General features: G+C 39.6%; 1 protein-coding gene across 2 annotated transcripts in view; it reads left to right on the top strand.

Annotated features, from left to right (window-relative positions):
- LOC111749149 (olfactory receptor 52P1-like) overlaps positions 1–22226 on the top strand; it is a 66707-nt gene that overhangs the window by 36337 nt on the left and 8144 nt on the right. For both annotated transcript variants that reach the window (XM_064288560.1, XM_064288559.1), the window contains one exon: positions 19780–19817. The gene's annotated coding sequence lies outside the window, so the exon portion shown is untranslated. The remainder of the gene's footprint in view (positions 1–19779; positions 19818–22226) is intronic.

Genomic DNA, 22226 nt, shown 5'->3' with positions numbered 1-22226 from the left:
GAAGCCACCATCTCCCTGATACCAAAACCAGGTAAAGACATTACAAAAAAAGAAAATTATAGACCTATATCCCTCAGGAAGATTGACGCAAAAATCCTCAACAAAATTCTAGCCAATAGAATCCAACAACACATCAAAAAAATAATCCACCCTGATCAAGTGGGATTTATACCAGGTATGCAAGGCTGGTTTAATATCAGAAAAACCACTAATGTAATCCATCACATAAATAAAACAAAAGATAAAAACCACATGATCTTATCAATTGATGCAGAAAAGGCATTTGACAAAGTCCAACACCCATTTCTGATAAAAACTCTTACCAAAATAGGAATTGAAGGAAAATTCCTCAACATAATAAAGGGCATCTATGCAAAGCCAACAGCCAATATCACTCTAAATGGAGAGAACCTGAAAGCATTTCCCTTGAGAACGGGAACCAGACAAGGATGCCCTTTATCACCGCTCTTATTCAACATCGTGCTGGAAGTCCTAGCCAGGGCAATTAGGCTAGACAAAGAAATAAAAGGTATCCGGATTGGCAAGGAAGAAGTAAAGTTATCACTATTTGCAGATGACATGATTATATACACAGAAAACCCTAAGGAATTCTCCAGAAAACTACTGAAACTAATAGAAGAGTTTGGCAGAGTCTCAGGTTATAAAATAAACATACAAAAATCACTTGGATTCCTCTACATCAACAAAAAGAACACCGAAGAGGAAATAACCAAATCAATACCATTCACAGTAGCCCCCAAGAAGATAAGATACTTAGGAATAAATCTTACCAAGGATGTAAAAGACCTATACAAAGAAAACTACAAAGCTCTACTACAAGAAATTCAAAAGGACATACTTAAGTGGAAAAACATACCTTGCTCATGGATAAAAAAAAAAAAAAAACTAGTGCCCATGGATAGGAAGACTTAACATAGTAAAAATGTCTATTCTACCAAAAGCCATCTATACATTTAACGCACTTCCGATCCAAATTCCAATGTCATATTTTAAGGGGATAGAGAAACAAATCACCAATTTCATATGGAAGGGAAAGAAGCCCCGGATAAGCAAAGCACTACTGAAAAAGAAGAAGAAAGTGGGAGGCCTCACTTTACCTGATTTCAGAACGTATTATACAGCCACAGTAGTCAAAACAGCCTGGTACTGGTACAACAACAGACACATAGACCAATGGAACAGAATTGAGAACCCAGACATAGATCCATCCACGTATGAGCAGCTGATATTTGACAAAGGACCAGTGTCAATTAATTGGGGAAAAGATAGTCTTTTTAACAAATGGTGCTGGCATAACTGGATATCCATTTGCAAAAAAATGAAACAGGACCCATACCCTACACCGTGCACAAAAACTAACTCCAAGTGGATCAAAGACCTAAACATAAAGACTAAAACGATAAAGATCATGGAAGAAAAAATTGGGACAACCCTAGGAGCCCTAATATAAGGCCTAAACAGAATACAAAACATTACCAAAAATGATGAAGAGAAACCCGATAACTGGGAGCTCCTAAAAATCAAACACCTATGCTCATCTAAAGACTTCTCCAAAAGAGTAAAAAGACCACCTACAGACTGGGAAAGAATTTTCAGCTATGACATCTCCGACCAGCGCCTGATCTCTAAAATCTACATGATTCTGTCAAAACTCAACCACAAAAAGACAAACAACCCAATCAAAAAGTGGGCAAAGGATATGAACACACATTTCACTAAAGAAGATATTCAGGCAGCCTGCAGATACATGAGAAAATGCTCTCGATCATTAGCCATTAGAGAAATGCAAATTAAAACTACAATGAGATTCCATCTCACACCAGCAAGGCTGGCATTAATCCAAAAAACACAAAATAATAAATGTTGGAGAGGCTGCGGAGAGATTGGAACTCTTATACACCGCTGGTGGGAATGTAAAATGGTACAACCACTTTGGAAATCTATCTGGCGTTATCTTAAACAGTAAGAAATAGAACTACCATACAACCCAGAAATCCCACTCCTGGAAATATACCCTAGAGATACAAGAGCCTTCATACAAACAGATATATGCACACCCATGTTTATTGCAGCTCTGTTCACAATAGCAAAAAGCTGGAAGCAACCAAGGTGTCCATCAACGGATGAAGGGGTAAATAAATTGTGGTATATTCACACAATGGAATACTACGCATCGATAAAGAACAGTGACGAATCTCTGAAACATTTCATAACATGGAGGAACCTGGAAGGCATTATGCTGAGTGAAATGAGTCAGAGGCAAAAGGACAAATATTGTATAAGACCACTATCATAAGATCTTGAGAAATAGTAAACCTGAGAAGAACACATACTTTTGTGGTTACGAGGGGGGGAGGGAGGGAGGGTGGGAGAGGGTTTTTTATTGATTAATCAGTAGATAAGAACTGCTTTAGGTGAAGGGAAAGACAACACTCAATACATGCAAGGTCAGCTCAATTGGACTGGATCAAAAGCAAAGAAGTTTCTGGGATAAAATGAATGCTTCAGAGGTCAGCGGAGCAAGGGTGGGGGTCTGGGGAACATGGTTTGAGGGGACTTCTAAGTCAATTGGCAAAATAATTCTAGTATGAAAACATTCTGCATCCCACTTTGAAATGTGGCATCTGGGGTCTTAAATGCTAACAAGCAGCCATCTAAGATGCATCAATTGGTCTCAACCCACCTGGAGCAAAGGAGAATGAAGAATACCAAGGTCACATGACAACTAAGAGCCCAAGAGACAGAAAGGGCCACATGAACCAGAGACCTACATCATCCTGAGACCAGAAGAACTAGTTGGTGCCCGGCCACAATCGATGACTGCCCTGACAGGGAGCACAGCAGAGGACCCCTGAGGGAGCAGGAGATCAGTGGGATACAGACCCCAAATTCTCATAAAAAGACCAAACTTAATGGTCTGACTGAGACTAGAGGAATCCCGGCGGCCATGGTCCCCAGACCTTCTGTTGGCACAGGACAGGAACCATCCCCGAAGACAACTCATCAGACATGAAAGGGACTGGTCAGCGGGTGGGAGAGAGATGCTGATGAAGAGTGAGCGAATTATATCAGGTGGACACTTGAGATTGTGTTGGCAACTCTTGTCTGGAGGGGGGATGGGAGGATAGAGAGAGAGGGAAGCTGGCAAAATTGTCACGAAAGGAGAGACTGAAAGGGCTGACTCAAGAAGCGGAGAGCAAGTGGGAGTAGGGAGTGAGATGTATGTAAACTTAAATGTGACAGACTGATTGGATTTGTAAACGTTTACTTGAAGCTTAATAAAAGTTTTTTTATAAAAGTTAATTAAAAAAAAAAAAAACTAGACACATTAAAAAAACAAAAGTATATAGCCATGCCTCATTCCTGTTCTCATCGTAGAGTCTGAGTTTATTCATTACTAATTATTACTCTTGTTGTTTTTATACAGTCCCCCGTTAAAGATCTTCTTCACCTTTTGTATAGGTACCTTACCCTAACTGAATATTACAACTAAAATTTCTGTGATCAGAGAGGAAAAAACTTGGAGAGCAGCACTATTTAGAGATTACCCTCAGTCATGCTTTAAGTTGATAAAGACAGTACATTCATGAAATCGATTTGTTGAAGTTCCTACAAGAGATCACATAAAATTTAAGTTGATGGTTTCTTCCACAATCTTTTTTTTTTTAGATTAATTTTATTTTTATTTATTTATTTTAGTACACATATTGTTTTATGACATTGGTTAACAATCCCATGACGTGTCAACACTCTCCCTTCTCAAACTTGGGTTCCTTATTATCAGCTTTCCTGCTCCCTCCTTCTTTCTAGTCCTTGCCCCTGGGCTGGTGTGGCCCCTTTAGTCTCATTTAAAAAAAATTTTTTTTAATGGAGCTGTCCAGTCTTTGGCTGAAGGGTGAAACCCAGAAGTGACCTCATTACTGAGCTGAAAGAGTGTTCAGAGGCCATACCCTCAGTGTTTCTCCAGTCTCTTTCAGGCCAGCAAGTCTGATCTCTCTTTTTGAGTTATAATTTTCTTCTATATTTTTCTCCAGCTCTGTCCTGGACCCTCTATTGTCATCCTTGTCAGAGCAGTCAGTGGTGGTAGCCAGGCACCATCTAGTTCTGCTGGACTCGGTCTGGTGGAGGCCAGGGTAGATGTGGTCCATTAGTCCTTTGGACTAATCTTTCCCTTGTATCTTTAGTTTTCTTCGTTCTTCCTTGCTCCCAAAGGGGTGAGCCCAGTGGAGTATCCTAGATGGCTGCTCACAGGCTTTTAAAACCCCAGATGCTACTCAGCAAAGTAGAATGCAGAATATTTTCTTTATAAACTATGTTATGCCAGTTGAGCTAGATCTGTCCCGAGATTCCACATTCTTAAAACTTGGTCTTCATTCATATAGCACCTGGGTTAGATTTGAGCTAAGCATTGAAAGAGGAAATAATTGGCAGGGGATTGACTAATCTCTTTATTGATTCTGGAGTCCCAGGGCAAGTAGCTATGTATTATGCTTTCAATCACCTTCCCTCATCAAGTTACCATTTTGATACTTTTCTTACTTCTTTTCTCTCCATCACTACTTCAGTCATAATTACCAAAAAAAAAAAAAAAAGTCAACAGTTGCTATTGAGTTGATTCCAACTCATGGCAACCCTATGTGTGTCAGAGTAAAACCGTACTTCACAGGGATTTCAATGGTTGTGACCTTTCTTTGAAGTGCCTAGGTCTTTCTCTGAAGTGCCCCTGGGTAGATTGGAACTGTTAACCTTTCAGTTAGTAGCCGAGCGCTTAACCACTTGTGCCCCCAGTGACTCTTCAGTCACAATTATTCGTGACTTAATTCATATAAGTAATCAAATAAAAAGCTTAGTTTTTCATTTCTTTGCCTCCTCACTTCCAATGTTCTTTACTTTTACCCTACTTCAGTCACTGAAAATATTATAAATAATATACTAGAATAACCTTTAGAATCTTGTTTTTAAGGATTCATTCTTGTATATCTAAGCTTGAGTTTTTCCATTTAACTTTCCCTAGTATCCTCAGCTTCAACAATTCTTTGACATTAGGCCCTCTAATTCATCAACTTTTTTACCTTTTTCTGTATATTATCACCCTATCAACCAGGTTAGAAAATACGTTCCATCATTGTAATCACTCCTTCAAGTTTACATTCCACTTTTGTGCTTCTCTCTTGTTTGATTGCACTAATGTAGTAAAGGTCCAATTCTTGTTAAATCCCACTCTATCTGCTTTGCATCTATACCTGAGCAACTGAACAAGACTTCCAAGAAACACACAACGATTTTCCTTGATCTTAGTTTAACCACAATCCTCAGGTGGGTTCTCAGCACATACTTCTATTCTGTGACATATTTTTTTATCTTTCTTTTCCCAACACTTCTACCTCCTAAAATCAGAAGATCATTTTTCTTCCTATTTCATAGGAAAACAAAAGATGATTTCCACATTTTCCCACCACCAGAAATAACACTCACTGTCTTGGTCTCCACACGTTGTTCCCTCCCATTAGATTGGATGCTCTGCCATCACTCCAATTAAAATCAAATCCTCTGTTTCTGAACTGAGTCATATTTCCTTCCACTTACACAGTACCTTACTCTTGCAATTATATCCCTCTCTTCTGCCTCAAATAACTGTACCTCATCTGGTGGGATTTCCCACTGTTCTCACCGTTTCCACCACCATCATCACAGCACTTGCACTACAGAAATAACCTCCTCACTGGTATTTGTACGTCTTTCTTGCCTATTTACTGCCTATTGCCCACAGAGCAGCCAGAATCATCGCCTTAAAAATATAAATCACATGATATCACAACTCTCAATGAATTCCTATAGTATAAGGAATACAATCAAAAGTCTTTACCACTGTATTATCTAGCTTTGAACCACTTCTTCAACTTCATCTTCTGCCATTCACCCCTCTGGTTCATTTCATGCTAAATTTTTTAGTTCTTCTTTAATCATGAGTCTGTTTCTGCCTCAGAGTATTGTCCTTTGCTCTTTGGCCTCCCCCCAAACCATCACCTGGCTCACTCTCTATAAAGATCTGTGCATGTTCAACTCCTACTTAAGTTGTACTAAACCATATATCTTTTTGAGCAAAGCTTTCATACTTTATGAGCCAAAAGAGTGGTTCACAGTTCTGGCTGCATATTAGAAACATCCAAGGATTTAAAAAAATTACTAATAACCAGGACCACCAACTGAACCAAAATTTATCAAATTGGAGCCTGGGAACTTGTATTTTTCAAAGCTCTTGGGGGACTTTTCATGTGAAGCCATGGCCAAGAGCTGTGTTAGAAATGGTGGATGTAGAAATGCTTAAGCCTAGGTTTCCTGTTTTTTTTTTTTTCCTCCTCTTCTTTTTTTTCCCCTTGCTTCAAATCCTCCTCTGATATTTTTTGTCTAGTAGGGAAATAGTCATATGAACAAATAATAGCAACACAGTGCAGTAAATGCTACAACTGAAATAAAAACTGTTAATGGAAGATGAAGGCACTCTTCCTTATACAAAGGGAAGGAAAGATTTTAGAGAAATAAAATTTGCCATAGCCTGAAAATAATAACGAGTTTAGTCAAATGAAGAAGTGAGGGGAGAGCACTCTGGATAGAGAGGAAACAGCAATGGAAAAGACACAACCTTAGTAAAAATAGGCATATTTATGGAATAGTGAGAAATTCAATGTGAACTTCCTGTTATGAAGTCCTGGAGACGAGTTTGGGAAGTGGACCCTTGACTGACAGTTTGTCTAGAATGCTTTCCACATTCCTTTCTTCTTTTCTTAACAAACTTATATTCAGCTTAATATTATGCTCACTTCCCCTTTGTCACTCACATTGTGGCTCTGCCCATATCTGAGCTCTGTTGCATAGCAATATAAGTTCTTTTTTTTTTTCTTTAAACAATTCTTTTCAATTAAGTTCTACTTATTAAGTTCCTGCTTAAAAAAAAAAATTTTTTTTTTTATGAACCAGGATCTGTAAACACACTTCATTTTATCATTTGTGCTAATATTTCTGAGTTATTTTAAAACTCCCAGACTCTTAAATCTTTCACTAACTCACCCTACAAATCCACTGTAAACTCTCTGAATTTTCAAAAGTGAGGCAGTACTTTCAGGTGCCTGAGGCAAAGGCTGCTGGGTGACAAACAAATACATGCCAGTTAAATATAAACAGTGGGGCTAAAGATGGAAGGAGCTGAGGGAAACCAATCTGTTCGAAAAGAAGGGAGGCTGGCATAGTTGTTTTAATGATTTAAATAAGAACTTACCTGGAAATATTCTGTTATATCCTTTCTAACTGCTCTTTACCTTCTTTTCTATTTGTAAGTCACAATTTGAGTCCACCTGTCTTATGTTTCATGGAGCACTATTTTTCTATTTTGCTGGACTTATTCTCTGGGAAAGACCTCCCTTTCTACCCTGTCTCTCCTTCTTTGCTTCTTCCCTGAGATACAACACATAAGTTTCCCTGTTACAGTGGGCTCTCAGACTATGTAAGGGAAATTCTGAACTCTATGGTTATACCTTCCAGGAACGTTGGGTACAGCCATGACTCTCAAGAGGTCTAGGAAGGAGGGAGGGTGAAAAAGTAGTTCATTAGGGGATCCCATTGGGCCTTTTATTCAGAGGAGAACAACATGATCTCAGAAATGGTTCTCAGAGGGAAAGGGATAATTTTGACCATTCCAGGTTTTCTTGTAATGATATAATGATGGTGCTGTGGGACTTGTGTTCTTGGTTTGGTGGATGCCTGTAGAAATAGCTTTAACCCTTTAATAGAGGCATTTTAATAAGGACATGCTTCAATAGACGATAGTCTATAGTCCTTATGGAAAACAATTATTGCAGCTTGTGAAGAAATTCAAATACTTTTGTGCCATGTAATGGGTTTCTCATTATATTTGGCCTTTCTAGCTCTGAGTTTGTACTTCTGTGAAGATGACTTGCTAGGCCACCCTCTTGGAAAGGGATTGAGCAGTTTACTACGAAAATAAGGTGGGTAAAAAATTGCAAGGATTGGACAGTTTACTTTGCAAATAAGATGCCTGTGGCCTACCTAGAGGACTGGTCAGTTTGTGGTCTGGATGGGAGGAGTAGATTTATAAGAGGACAGATCCCACAGAGGTTAAGGGGGACTTCACTAATATTAAGAAGAAGAGCCTAGAGCAGAGTGTGTCCTCTGGGCCCAGGGTACCTGTGTTGAGAACTGCCTAAACCCAGGAAACAGAGAGCTATAACCCTGGAGACAGCACGAAACAGCACAAGATAACATGAGCAGCAAGAACCAGGAGACTGGTGCAAGACTGCTGTAAGGAGCTTCCTGGCCCCTCAAGCAAGGTGGCTCCAGTGGGCTTGCTGACCCACAGAGCAAGAAAGCTGACTGCCTTCAGGTAGGAGGCTTGCTAGTGGAGTGGGATGCCTCTAGGCACTTGACAATGAAGCCGAAGAGCTAAAACTTTTGCCCAAGTAGCTGAGAGCTGCCTTGGTTGGAAACTGTCCTGACTGACAAATTATATCCTATCTCCTGAGTTGTTCCTGTTACTTTCGAGTTGATCCTGACCCTGAATTGTAACTTAGCAGTTCCCTAATATACCCCATAATTGTGAGTATGGTCTGTGAGTTCTATGTGGCCATTGCAACAAATTATTAAACCAAGCAAAGAAGTAGAGAGTGCGGTGGGAGTGACAGCTAGTGTCAGAATTGATAAAAAGTTTGGAGAGTGGAGCTATGTCTGACTTCCACATCATAGGAATCAGCTTTGGGCTGAATTAGATGGGTTCTGGTGCCACTAAGTTATATTCTGTGCCGTTATAAGAAGAGTAAAAAGAGATTGATTTGGCAAATGGTGATTAATACAAAGTCAATTTTTTTACACCCAAATATCTTCATAATGAATCTATCTGCATAATGATTGTTGAAAAGAGTAGAGCAATTGTTCTTTCTTAAACTTTAGTATGAATCAGAATTACCTTGAGGGTTTGTTAAAACTCAGATTGCTGAGCCCCACCCCTAGCATTTCTGATTCAGTGGGTGAGGCTCGAGAACTTATATTTCTAACGAGTTCCCAGAGCCCTGGTGGCAAAGTGGTTGTGAGCACAGCTGCAAACCAAAAAGGCCCCCAGTTTGAATCCTTGGGCGCCCTATGGGGCAGTTCTACTCTGTCCTATAAAGTCCATGAGTCAGAATTAACTTAATGGCAACAGGTAACAAGTTCCCAGATGATGCTGATGCTGCTGGTCGGAGAGCCCCACTTTGAGAAGCATTGGACTAAATCACTGCCAGTTGTGTCCTGGGCACTGCCTATGGGAAGTATTTTCAAGTTTTAGATGATAACACATTTATGGTTACTTGCAGCTAGAATGTTGATGAAAACTCTCAAGACTCTCAAGTCTCCATTTCTAATTTGAAGTTTTTTTTTTTTTGCTGTTTGTGTGATTGCATTCTTTGCCACTCTTGTCAGTATAGGAACAGCTTTCTGGTGCTGCCTCTACCCTATAACACCAGTGGTTCCTTAGGGAATTCTGGATTTTGCTGTTAAACACCCTTCCTTTTTGATAAAGATGGTAAATAATTTTGTTGTTCTTTATTTTGAGATGAAGGAGATAGTGATAACTCTCTGGGGAAATCTGCTTGGTTGTATTAGCTTTGTAGAGCTGCTGTAACAAATCTTCACAAACTGGGTGACTTAAAACCAGGGCTTTGAACCAGTTCGAAATAGTTCAGTCATAGCAGATAGAAACAAGGGCAGCATACTCATTGCATAGCAACGAAATCTCTCACCCCTTGGAGTAGCAAACAGGTAGCTGTGCCCCCTACTCAAAGATGGCAGCTGAGGGCATCCACATTTGAAGCCCTCCTTAAAACAAAAGAAGTTTATCCTCTCACAGTTCCAGAGGCCAGAAATCTGAATCAAGGTGTTGGCAGAGTCACATTACCTTTTGAGGCCCTAGGAGGCTTTGGTGGTTGTCAACATTCCTTGCTTTGAAAGTGGATTACTCCAATCTTTGCCTCCATGGGCACATTGCCTCCTCCTCCTTTCTTTTTCGTTTGCTCTCTGTCTTAAATATTCCTTTGTCTTTGTCTCATAAGGGTACTGCCATTGGATTCAGGGCCTGCCTGAATAATCCAGAATAGTCTCCTCATCTCTAGATCCTCAAATTAATTACAGCTGCAAAGACCCCTTTTTGAAATCAGGTAACATTCATAGGTTCCAGAGATTAGGACATTGGACATATCTTTTTAGGAGCCACCATTCAACCCACTGCAACAGTATTAAGAAATTTTTATTATTTTGTGCTGTTACTGTTGGGTAATATTTGTACCCCTCTCTAACCAAGAATTACCTTTAACAAATTCTTAATTGCATAATTAAATGCACCATATACTTACGAGGCATAAAATAAATCTAATGTCCTAAGTGCAATAGGAAAGATTCCTGGTGGTGCAGTGGTTAAATCCTCAGCTGCTAACCAGAAGGTCCATGGCTCTAACCGCCCAGCCACTCAGCAGGAGAAAGATGTGGCAGTCTGCTTTCATAAAGTTGACAGTCTCGGGAACCCTACAGGGCAGTTCTACACTGTCCTACAGTGTCACTATGAGTCAGAATTAACTCAATGGAAAGAGGTCTGTGGGGTAAGTGCAATAGAGAGAAAAAATACAAGAAAAAATACAATAAGCCATATGTCTTTCAATATGTAATACTCAGGTGCTACAATAATAGACCAAAAAAAATAATAGAAGACCTAATAAATAAGTCAGGAAGTTGGTCTCTATAAATAGGACAATTACAAATGCAAACTGATGTTGGAGACGCAAATATAACATGCTGCATTGCCATCATGCTGCTTTAGCATCTCTTGGTAATGTTCTGAACAAAATAAGGTAGATTTAATCCTCAATTTAAGCTAGTGTCATAGGACACAGGTTTGCCATGAGTCAGAATCAACTCAGTGACAATTAGTTTTTTGCTTTGGTCATAGGAAATTTCAGTGAATATTAAAACCACACAGGACTGTATGGGTTATTGTTTAGCAAGTATTACCCTCCCTTCCAACCTGGGTGGAAGGAGTTCTAGTGGCACACTGGTAAAGTGCTTGGCTGCTAGCCTAGGTGTTAGCAGTTCAAAGTCACCAGCCACTCTGTGGGAGGAAGGTATGGCAGTCTGATTCCATAAAGATTACAGCCTAGTAAACCCTATGGGGCAATTCTACTCTGTTCTATAGGGTCGCTGTAAGTCAGAATCGACTCCGTGGCAACAGTTTTTGGTTTTGGTTCAAACTGGATGGAATGTACTTCCCTACCCCATTATATGGGGCTTGACCCTGCTCCTCAAGGTTAAGGCTAAAGACCTCCAGGCTGCCATTCTGTCTAAAACTTCTGACACCAACTGTAATAAATTTGTCAAACTGCAAAGTGTGAGAGAACAGTCCCCACAAAACTGTTTTCACTTCATACATCATCTCCAAGTTTGAGATCCTCAGGGTTATAAATCTGTGGGTTCCCATGACTACCCTCAGTTTAGGTAATTCACTAGAATGATTTATAGAATTCAAGAAAATGTGATACTTATTCTTATGAGTTGAATTGTGTCCCCCCAAAATATGTGCTGAAGTTCTAACCTCTGGTTCCTTTGAATGGAAACAGGGTCTTTGCAGGTGTAATTGGTTAACATGAGGTCTCTCTGAAGTAAGATGGGTTCAAATTCAATATGACTAGTGTCCTAATAAGAAGAGGAGAAGAGACACAGACACAGAGAGATGCAGAGGGAAGAGATTCATGTGAAGATAGAGGCAGAGATTGGAGTTATGGTCTCAAAAGGCAAGGAATAACTCAGTCTGCCAAAGCTAATGGGAACAAGAAAAAAAGTCTTCCCCTAAAGCTTTCAGAGAAAGATGGCCCTGTTAACATCTTGATTTCAGTCTCCTATCTTCCAGAAATATGAGACAATGAATTTCTGTTTTTTCAACACAACCAATTTGTGGTATTTTGTTATGGCAGCCCTAGAAAACAAATACACTATGATTACAGTTTTATATAGCAAAAAGGATACAAATAAGAACCAGTCAAAGGAAGAGATGCATACAGCAGAATCTGGGAGGGTTCCAAATGCAAAACTTCTGTCATCTTCAGGGATGCATCAATGTGTAGCCTAGGTGAGCCTCACCTGCATTTTTATTGGAGTTTTGTTACATAGGCAAATGAATTCTTTCTTTAATAAGAATTAGCAAAAAAGCTGGTTCCTATGAGGTGGAGGTTAAATATCCACTTGTCCAAGCTGCTAAACCACTCTATCATCTCTAACGCCAACTACTCCCTCAACTCGGAAGTAACAGGAGCAACTCAGGAGAAGGATATAGTTCATCCATCAGGACCTCTTCCAACCAAAAAAGCTTTCAGCTCCTTCTCACGTGTGCCCTCAGGCAGTCCCTTTGCTTGGGCTTACTGCCACTGGGCCCCACTTTGGCCTACTGCTGCTGGGCTCTGCCTTCTCTTAGCCACTTCTCGCCACCTTGTGCTATTTCGTGCCACCTGCAGTGTTACAGATCCTTCTTCTCTTTCTCTTTCTGTCTGTCTCTCTCTCTAAAAACCTCTGTCAGGCAAGCTGCTTATAACATCTTCCTTATCAATTTCAAGATGTGGTCCCCAGCAAGAGCACAAACTAACCAATCCCCTAGGTATACCACAGTTACTTACTTTGCATAGTAATTGACCAATCCCTGCAAGGGTTTTACACACCTTATTTGCAGAGTAAACTGTTCAATCCCTTTGCAAGATTGTGGCCTAGCAAACCATCTTGGCAGAACTGGAAACCCAGAGCCAGAAAAAACATATATAAAGAGAAATCCACTGCCTTGCAATAGTCATGGTTGACTGGATCATTAGCCATGTGGTTGAACTCAGTCTACAGCTTCCTTTCCTCCCTGTGGCTCAAAGTCCCCGCCATCAAGTGACTGGTCTTTCTGGTATGGCCAATCCCCACCCTAAAACTATCTCTGTGGCTAGACCTTCACTGAGTCATCTTGTTAGCACAAATTATCAGGTGCCCACCAAGAGGCACCTCTTTAGTATAAGCTATCAGGTGTGATCTGAGGGGCCCACCATGAGTAATAAAGATATTTCTTTCACTTAGGAAAGTCCGAGGGTTTAGAGGTTATTCCCAGGGCTGGGGACAAAGGTCAGACCTCTCTTTCGGCTGAGGCCAAATTCCTTATTACACACCTTGAATTGTATTGAGCCTGTTGGCAGACATGACAGAAGCAGAGGCCTTAAATGTGCTTGCGTGGTTGTGTAGCAGAGATCTTGTGCACCAGAGACCTGCTATTAGAAGAGTATGCACCAGCTAGGTTCTGCTTCTTCAGCTAGGGGCCCAGAGTGAAAATACATTAGCTTACACTAATTCAACTCAAGTACTGGAGCCAAACCCAGACAATCTGCCTCATGTAGCAGAATCATCCAGCTAAGCCCAGAATATTGCTCTTATTGAGAGCTTCTGTTGCAGAAAAATACCAAATATTTTAAACATGAGGTAACTATTTTGCAAATATCACAGATCATTCATTAATTCATTTAACAAATATTTACTTATAATTACCCATAAGTTCAGTACTGGGCTTAGCATTAAATATAGAGTGGCGAAGAAAATAGACCTCCTTCTTTTCATTTGTCATTGCAGTTGTTAGGTACCATCGAATCAGTTCCAACTCATAGCCACCCCATGTACAACAGAAAGAGAACACTGCCCAGTCCTGCACTATCCTCATAATAGTTGCTGCGCTTGACTCCATTGTTGCAGCTACTGTGTCAATCCATCTCATCGAGGGTCTTCCTATTTTTTGTTGATCTTCTACCTTATCAAGCATGATGTCCTTCTCCAGGGACTGGTCCCTCCTGATAACATCTTCCCTTCTAAGGAGCACCCTGGTTGTACTTCCTCCAAGACAGACTTGTCAATGCACTGTATATTCTTTATTCTTCACCAACACCATAATTCAAAGGCATCAATCCTTCCTTGGTCTTCCTATTTATTGTCCAGCTTTCACATTTATATAAGGCTATTGAAAATACCACGGCTTGGGCCAGGAGCACCTTAGTCCTCAAAATGACATCTTTCCTTTTCAACACTTTAAAGGGGCCTTTTGCAGCAGATTTGCCCAGTGCAGTATGCCCTTTAATTACTTCACTGCTGCTTTCATGGGTGTTGATTTTGGATTCAAGTAAAACAAAGTCTTTGACCACTTCAGTATTTTCTGCATGTATCATGATGTTGCTTATTGGTACAGTTGTGAGGATTTTTGCTTTCTTTGTCTTGAGGTTTCATCCATACCGAAGGCTATAGTCTTTGAACTTCATCAGTAAGTGCTTCAAGTCCTCTTCACTTTTAACAAGCAAAGTTGTGTCATTTGCATATAGCAGATTGTTGATAAGTCTTCCTCTAATCCTGATACCCCATTCTTCTTATAGTCCAAATTCTTGGATTATTTGCTCAGCATACAGACTTTGTTATGCTCAGCATAACAAAAAGATAGAATCCTTATGCATACCTTTCCTGATTTTAAACCGCACAGTTCTGCTTGAACAATTGCCTCTTGGTCTATGTACAGGTTCCTCATGAGTGCAATTAAGTATTCTGGAATTCCCATTCTTTGCAATGTTATCCATAATTTGTTATAATTTGCACAGTCAAATGCCTTTGCATAGTCAATAAAACATAAGTTAACATCTTTCTGGTATTCTCTTCTTTCAACCAAGATCCATCTGACACCAGCAGTGATATTCCTGTTCCATGTACTCTTCTGAATCTGACTGGAATATTTTGGCAGTTCCCTGTTGATGTACTACTGCAAACACTTTTGAATGATCTTCAGCAAAATTTTACTTATGTCTGATATTAATGATAGTGTTCAATAATTTTCACATTCAGTTGAATGACCTTTCTTTGGAATGGGCGCAAATATGGATCTCTTCGTGTAGGTTGGCCTGGTAACTGTCTTCCAAATTTCTTGGTATAGATGAGTGGTCACCTCCAGCACTGTATCCATTTATTGAAATGGCTCAATTGGTATTCTGTCAGTTCCTGGATCTTTGTTTTTCATCAATGCCTTCAGTGCAGCTTGGACTTCTTCCTTCAATACCATAGGTTCGTGAGCACATGCTACCTCCTGAAATGGCTGAACATGGACTGATTTTTTTTTGGTAGAGTGACTCTGTGTATTCGTTCTGTCTTCTTTTGATGCTTCCTGAGTAGTTCAATATTTTGACCATAGAATCCTTGAAAATTGTAACTCGATGCTTGACTTTTTTCTTCAGTTCTTTCAACTTTAGAAATCTCTGTCACAGTGTAATATATTTTCTGAATTGAACATCAGATAATGATTTGACTCCATCCTTCCAGGATATATGATATATATGTGTGTGTGCATGCATGTGTGTGTCTGTATCCTTTTGCTATATATACAACAACATATATGTTTAAAATAAAGTTTGTCTTTCTGAAATTTTTCTCTGCTCTGTATTTGTTGTTGTTTTTCTTTGGATCCTTATCTCTCTATGTATAACATAAAGACATTTTATGAAACATTTATGCCTCCAGGCTATCCGACTTTTCCAGAAAACTTTGGGCAGGTAGATTTTTGGTGGGGAATCAAAATATGGAATACAATGGTATATGATTTTTAATGCTTAGTTACACTAGTTAAAAAAAATTACAATATCTCTAGTAGCCTGCAATATCCAGAAACGTACTAAAAATGCAGATATAGTAAATGCAGTTTAGCCTACCCACATTGACACACCACAAAGCTATTATATCATCCATGGAATGTGCCATCCAGGACTTTTCCCAGAACTTGTTGAAAGGTAGACTTGATTTGGGGGATGGATAAAGGAATTACAGAATTTATTTCCTCCTTGTTTTATTTGTGTATTTCTCTTTTAATTAATAGAAGAAAGGTGACTTGGAAGTTTTTTTGGATACACTTTTATCTCTAGACAGCTAAGAAGTTTCAGGGTGGGGTTCTGGGAAAGATATCTCATTTCAGACCTGCTGTGCTCTATGTTTTAAAGTTGACTTATTAAAAATGTTTGCGTTAGCTACGTTGTCCAATAGAATTCAATAGAGTGCAGACTAGATAGCAATTTGGGAAGAAAATCCAAAAATTATCTATATTTGTTGTTGTTATGTGCCATTGAGTTGGTTCCAACTCATAACGATCATATAGGACTGAGTAGAACTGCTCCATAGGGTTTCTAAGGAGTGACTGGTGGATTTGAACTGCTGACCTTTTGGTCAGCAGTCAAGCTCTTAGCCACTATACTACCAGAGCTGGGTAGTAGTGGCAGAGTGGTTAAGTGCTAAGGCTGCTAACCAAAAGGTTGGCAGTTCAAATCCATCAGGCATTCCTTGGGAAGTTTATGGGATAGTCCTACTCTGTCCTATAGGGTCACTATGAGTTTGAATCGACTCAGTGGTCATATATACATATAATGTATAATATACATATATATATATTATTCATTTGCTTAGAGCAGTGGTTCTTAAAGTATGACCCCTTGGCCAGTAGCATCAATATCACTTGGGAACTTATTAGAAAGGCAGATTTTAAGGCCCTGCTTCAAATTTACTGAATCACAGTCTCTGGGGTTGGAGACTAGGAATTTATGTTTAACAACTGCTACAGGTAATTTTGAAGCATGCTAAAGTTTGCGATCACTAACTTACAGAGTCTCTCAGGAGCTAAAATCAAAAGTATACAGCTGACCAGAAATCAGATCTGGTTCAGGTGCTGGGGACTCCTCACAGTCAGGAGAGATGTTTCATATGTGGTATGCTCACCAGAGAAGCATTTGAAAAGGTTGTGCAAGACCAGGTCCTGAGGTGAGTGATGGAAGAAGCCACAGCACTGCACAGACAGTTCTTGAAAGTGACTGTGCATAATGTGGGGTTCTAGATGGTGGGAAAGGATGGTTTTTTGTGACTAGGTGTTTAAGACACTTGTTCATGATCGGAAGAAGGCTCGGGACATGTGTTGGAGTAAACTATATGATTGGTGAGGTTATACAAAATACATGCTGTGTGTATGGAGATATCAGTCCCAAAGTGAGTTAGTCATATAGAAAGCTAGGTTGTGGGTTTCAGGCAAAGGAGCTCTCTGACCATACAGTTTAGCAAGATAAGCACAATGGATAGGTTCTCAGTAGCGGACACCAGGAGATGTAAGGTTTGGCAGTGTTTAGTGCATACATCTCAGGTTTTCTTGGTTCCCAAAATAATGACCTCATATGGCGAGAAACTGCCTTTAGCAAGTTATGTTTCCTAGACCTTACGCATGGGTACAATTTTCTATTGAGTTCCTTTACCATCTTGGCACATCTTGTGTAGGTAACACATATTTTTGAATAAATGGAAAGTCATCTTGCAAAGCCAACCATGCTGCAGCTAAGTAAAAATGGTCAGTCTAAGACATTCGATGTAAACACTCTGTGATAGCAGATTCCCAGGAACTGGGAATAGCAGAACTTGCCAGGGATTACCACGAGGGTATTTATGTTGTGGAATCTTTGAGAAAAGGTGTCGCATTGGAAACAGAGAGCAATACAGATCAGGGACCCAAGCATTTGGAGTCTGAGTGGCCCCAACACCTTAGGATCTCTAGCTTAACCTCTTTGTCTTTATATATTATATACATATACAGAATATGTATTTCCTTATTATAGCTATACCTAATAGACACACACACACACACACACACACGTATACACGTCCTTTATCTTGTTATTTGGTCAACCAGAAGAGACAAGCTTGGATGCCCAGTTTCCTGGGGAACACAGAATCTCCCTAGGAGGAGATGTTGAAAGCTGGATGCCCTAGCCTTAAACCCAGTACAACCCACTAAACTCCTAAGAGGGGCTGTAAGACAGGCTTCATCTATATAACAGCCTGTTGGCCCAGTGTTCAGATAGTTGAGAGTGGGCAGAGACTAGTGATGCAAGACTTGCAATCTTCTGAAGGTGCTTTCACAATTATGTGCCTTTTTGTTTCTGCAGTCCTGGAGTCATGTGAGTTTGGGCTATGGGGACTCCCTGAAATAGGCATTTCTTAGTCTTTAAGAGAAGTGTATCTGTGAAACTGGAAGTGAGAAGGTTGCTGTAAAGCTGGGAGGATGAGACTTAGAGGCCAGGAAAGGGAATTTCACTGAATAAATCTCTGAGTAGTCTGGTTTGGAGTTTTCGTTAGCAATCCTCCTAACACAGGAGTGTTAGTTTGGCATTAGGCTGAGTGGTTGAAAGAGATGCAGAGTGGGGAGTTAAGAATAATGGAAAAATCAAGTGACATGTCAACCATATCAGGGAAATGAAAGGCATTGTAAAGAAATTTTGAGTCACTTTTTATGATATTCCTGAAATTACTTACAACAAATACATATGCACCAAGCATCTAAAAGAAATGTGCATCCCTAGTGACGTATATAGACATTGCAGAGACCAGTAGTGGGGAACTGGGTAGGAGAAATCAGCAGAAACTTCATAAGTACCTTGAGCTCTTTCATGGTCTAGTGCTCTCCCAAAGGGCAGAGGCAGCCCAAACCCAGCTCTCCTTTTGGACAGAGAGTTAAAGCCTTTGATTTTTGGTGTGGGGTCAGGAAAAAAAAAGTCTTCTCCATCACCACTCCTTCTCCAAATTGTGGTGCTGGAACTTCCATCTTTCTGAGGGCATTAGTTTTAATGTCACAATAAAAATCAGTTAGAGATTTAATCAAAAGGGACAGGCTCAAACAGAGACGTGAGTGAGAATTGTCACAACTATTTTTCAAAGAGTTATTTATGTATAAGTGATGGTGTGAGAAGGCAGACTCATTCCTGTAGTGGGGTGGGATGATGGTGGGAATGAGTGAGGGTAAGAGTGCATGGCCTTGCGAAAGGGGCTGGTGTGTATACAGGGTAGGTTGCTTAGGAAGAAAAGACTGTAGAAACTGCAAGTAATTTTCACTTAAAAAGAAATTAGAGGCTAAGCTAGCCAAGTAATATGTGGTAATCTATGCTCAGTACAGTTACCAAAGGAAAAAGAAGTCATAAAGCATAGAGTCCGAGACCTAAAGAGCAAGATGTTACTTCAAAGAGAATCAATAAGTTAAACCTCCTGGGTATGGGTAAGCGAATTTATGAGAAGACTGAAAAGTGTAGGCAGGTGTGATATAAGCTTACATGTGAGGGGGAGAATGGAGTGGTTTAGTGAGAGAGACTTCCCTGCTTTTGCATTCTGACTCCAGCTCCATTGTCCCTGTTGAGCCACTCAGCTGAACGATAGTCCGTATTATTTCAGTGGGCAAACACAGGTCATAAAAACCAGAGGTGAGCACAGCTAGTGTGGTAAAGAGGAGCCAGGAAACTGTTTTCAAATCTCCAAATGATTTTCATGTGACCCTGAGGATATACAGAAAATATATATATATATAACCCACTATACATATATATCAAGAACATTTCTTTTACGCATTTGGTACTGCAGTGGAACAAATTACATTGAGCAGAAACTAGTTACTCATAATATAAATATTTTAACTAAGATTAGATTCTAATTGTTAAGCAAATTGCAGTGACAATTTTGCATGAGACATTAAATTATTTTCTATTAAAATCATGGTAATGATAATAGTAAATGACATTTATTAGCATCTTTATGGACCAAAAGCTGTACTAGCTATATTCTTTGAATTCCTCAAACCTGAAAAAGTATTATTATTTCTATTTACAGTGCAAGAAACTTGAGGATTCGAGAAGAAATTAATCCAGGTAACAGTTCAATCAAGAAGCTGTTGTTGTTACTAAGTGCTGTTGAGTTGATTCTGACTCATAGCAACCCTATGTACAACAGGACGGAACAGTGCCTGGTCCTGCACCATCCTCACAATCCTTGCTATGTTTGAGCCTGTCATCATAGCCACTGTGTTAATCCATCCTGTTGATGGCCTTCCTCTTTTTTGCTGACCCTCTACTTTACCATCACCAAGAAGTAAACACAGCATTTTGTTTTTTTCCCAAATTTTTGGTTCCAATAACTACACTTGTTTTATCACCATATTTTGATGCTCTAGAAGAGCCAAAACTTACTGTCTCTAATATACCCTACTTCATCAAAGAATATGTGAAGGCAAACATAAAAGTTGGAGTATGCTGTTTCCTGTATATTAGATGGAGGTCTAGAGAGTTCAAATCACATCAATAATGGTCATGGTTAAATTCCCCAAGCCTTGTTGGCCAAATTCAAATTTTCATCTTGATGTGATTGTCCTTAGAGAAGATGATATTCTAGGTCAATTGATTTCAATCCTAGATTTTTGTTGTTTTTGTCCTCCCATGAATAAGCTAACAGAGCAATGTGTCTAAAAAGACCATTCATATGCACCCCCAGATACCAGCCAGATCTATCCATCTCTTCTCTAGCGATCATGCAGTTTATCGCCCGTGAGCTGTGATTAGGATAGCACTTTTAACCAAGCTCCTCTACTTCTGTTAGTCCCTATGTCTGTGAGAGCAACAGCAATAATTGATTTTGGTAATAAATGTATTTGGGCTGTCTAGGACAGTCTCTGGAGAAGGACATCATGCATGGTAAAGTAGAGGGTTAATGTAAAAGAAGAAGACCCTCGGTGAGATGAATAGACACAGTGGCTGGAAAATTAGCTCAAACATAGCAAGGGTTGTGAGGATGGCACAAGACCAGGCAGTGTTTTATTCTATTGTACCTAAGGTCGCTATGAGTCAGAACAGACTCGGTGGCACTAACAGCAGCAACAACAATATTGTTCTCTTAAGCACAGCTACACAAGAAGTAAGGAACTTCTGTGTGGTCCAAAAATGGAGGGACAAGCTCTTAATTTTTTTTTTTTTTCCCCAGTGATTATAGACACAGTATCTGGGCCAGTAAGGAATAGAAGAGTTTCTTTCTCTTCCCAGATGATATATACACACCTAGAGTAGAAAGAACTGTGGCAAGGAGTTGATTCTTCTTCGATACCTATTTTCTACTTCCCATATTTCCCGGAATCGGTGGCCATTTTGTACTGCTCATTCATCTAGAATAGGGTTAGCTAGAAAGAAGGTGCACATGAAATATGGTTAAATAAATGGATATGAACTTCTCAGCAGTGAAGTTGTCATTCCCGTTATGAAAACTTCCAGTTAAAATGATTTCTCAGTTTTTATTCTACCCCATCATGGTTCACATGCTCTACATAATTCCTTTTACCTTAAGTATTCTTTGTTGTGGCCTGTGTCCACTTAGGAACTGTGGGTATGGGAAACGAGGGATAAATGAGAGGGAAGAATAAAGGTCTCTCCACAAATGATTCATTACTGTCCTGGAACAAATGAAGGTTGATCTATAAAATCACTTCTTGATGTTAAGGAAGCGTAAGATGGAGAAGAATTTGTCTGCATCCTTTCTTTGAAATCATCAAGCACTAGAGACAGAAAATGAATGAATGATTGACCCAGGAGTGGGATGGGAAAGGGAGGAATTTTCTGTTTCACAGATGGAATTAAGTCCTAAAAGAGGAAACTTCCACAACTTGGGGAAAGGTAACTGGATGTGAGAGTGAAATGCGTCTTAACCCATTTTGGATGAGGGTTGAGCAAGGACATGTGAAAATATCAGTTGATTAAGCAAAAGGGTAGCTGCTTCTAAGGTAGTATTAAGATCAGGAATAACTACCAAGCACTGAACCCCAAAACAGAACCCATTCCAAATGGAAAGACAAGAACAACATCCAACTTCATCCAGTGAACTGTGCTTGCAGTTTATGTTCTGCAGTGGTGGTCTCACCTAATCTCTTTCCTTTTACCACACTCTATAAAAGTGTGTATGTGTGTGTGTTCAGGTATATTCCTGGAAAAGAATAAGATGAACAGGTTTGGTTCCTTTCTTTGAGGACAATTGGCCTTAACCAGGAGACAATTCTAGTTTATTTAAATGATGATTTGCACAATTGCTCACATTTATTTATTTAACAAGCATTATGCGTCAGGTACTGTTCAAAATCTTTTACAAATATTAACCCATTTGATCCTTTCAACAACTCTAGGGAATTGTTGTTGGGTGCGGCCAAATCGATTCCGACTCATAGTGACCCCATGTGACAGAGCAATACTGCCTTATAGGGTATTCTTGAATGTAATTTTTTTTTTTTAATTTTTATTGTG

Source organism: Loxodonta africana, chromosome 7 (genome assembly GCF_030014295.1).
Source record: "Loxodonta africana isolate mLoxAfr1 chromosome 7, mLoxAfr1.hap2, whole genome shotgun sequence".
In the NCBI taxonomy this organism is placed as follows: Eukaryota; Metazoa; Chordata; class Mammalia; order Proboscidea; family Elephantidae; genus Loxodonta; species Loxodonta africana.
Note: the sequence above shows the minus strand (reverse complement) of the source record. Positions and strands in the feature narration are given on the sequence as shown.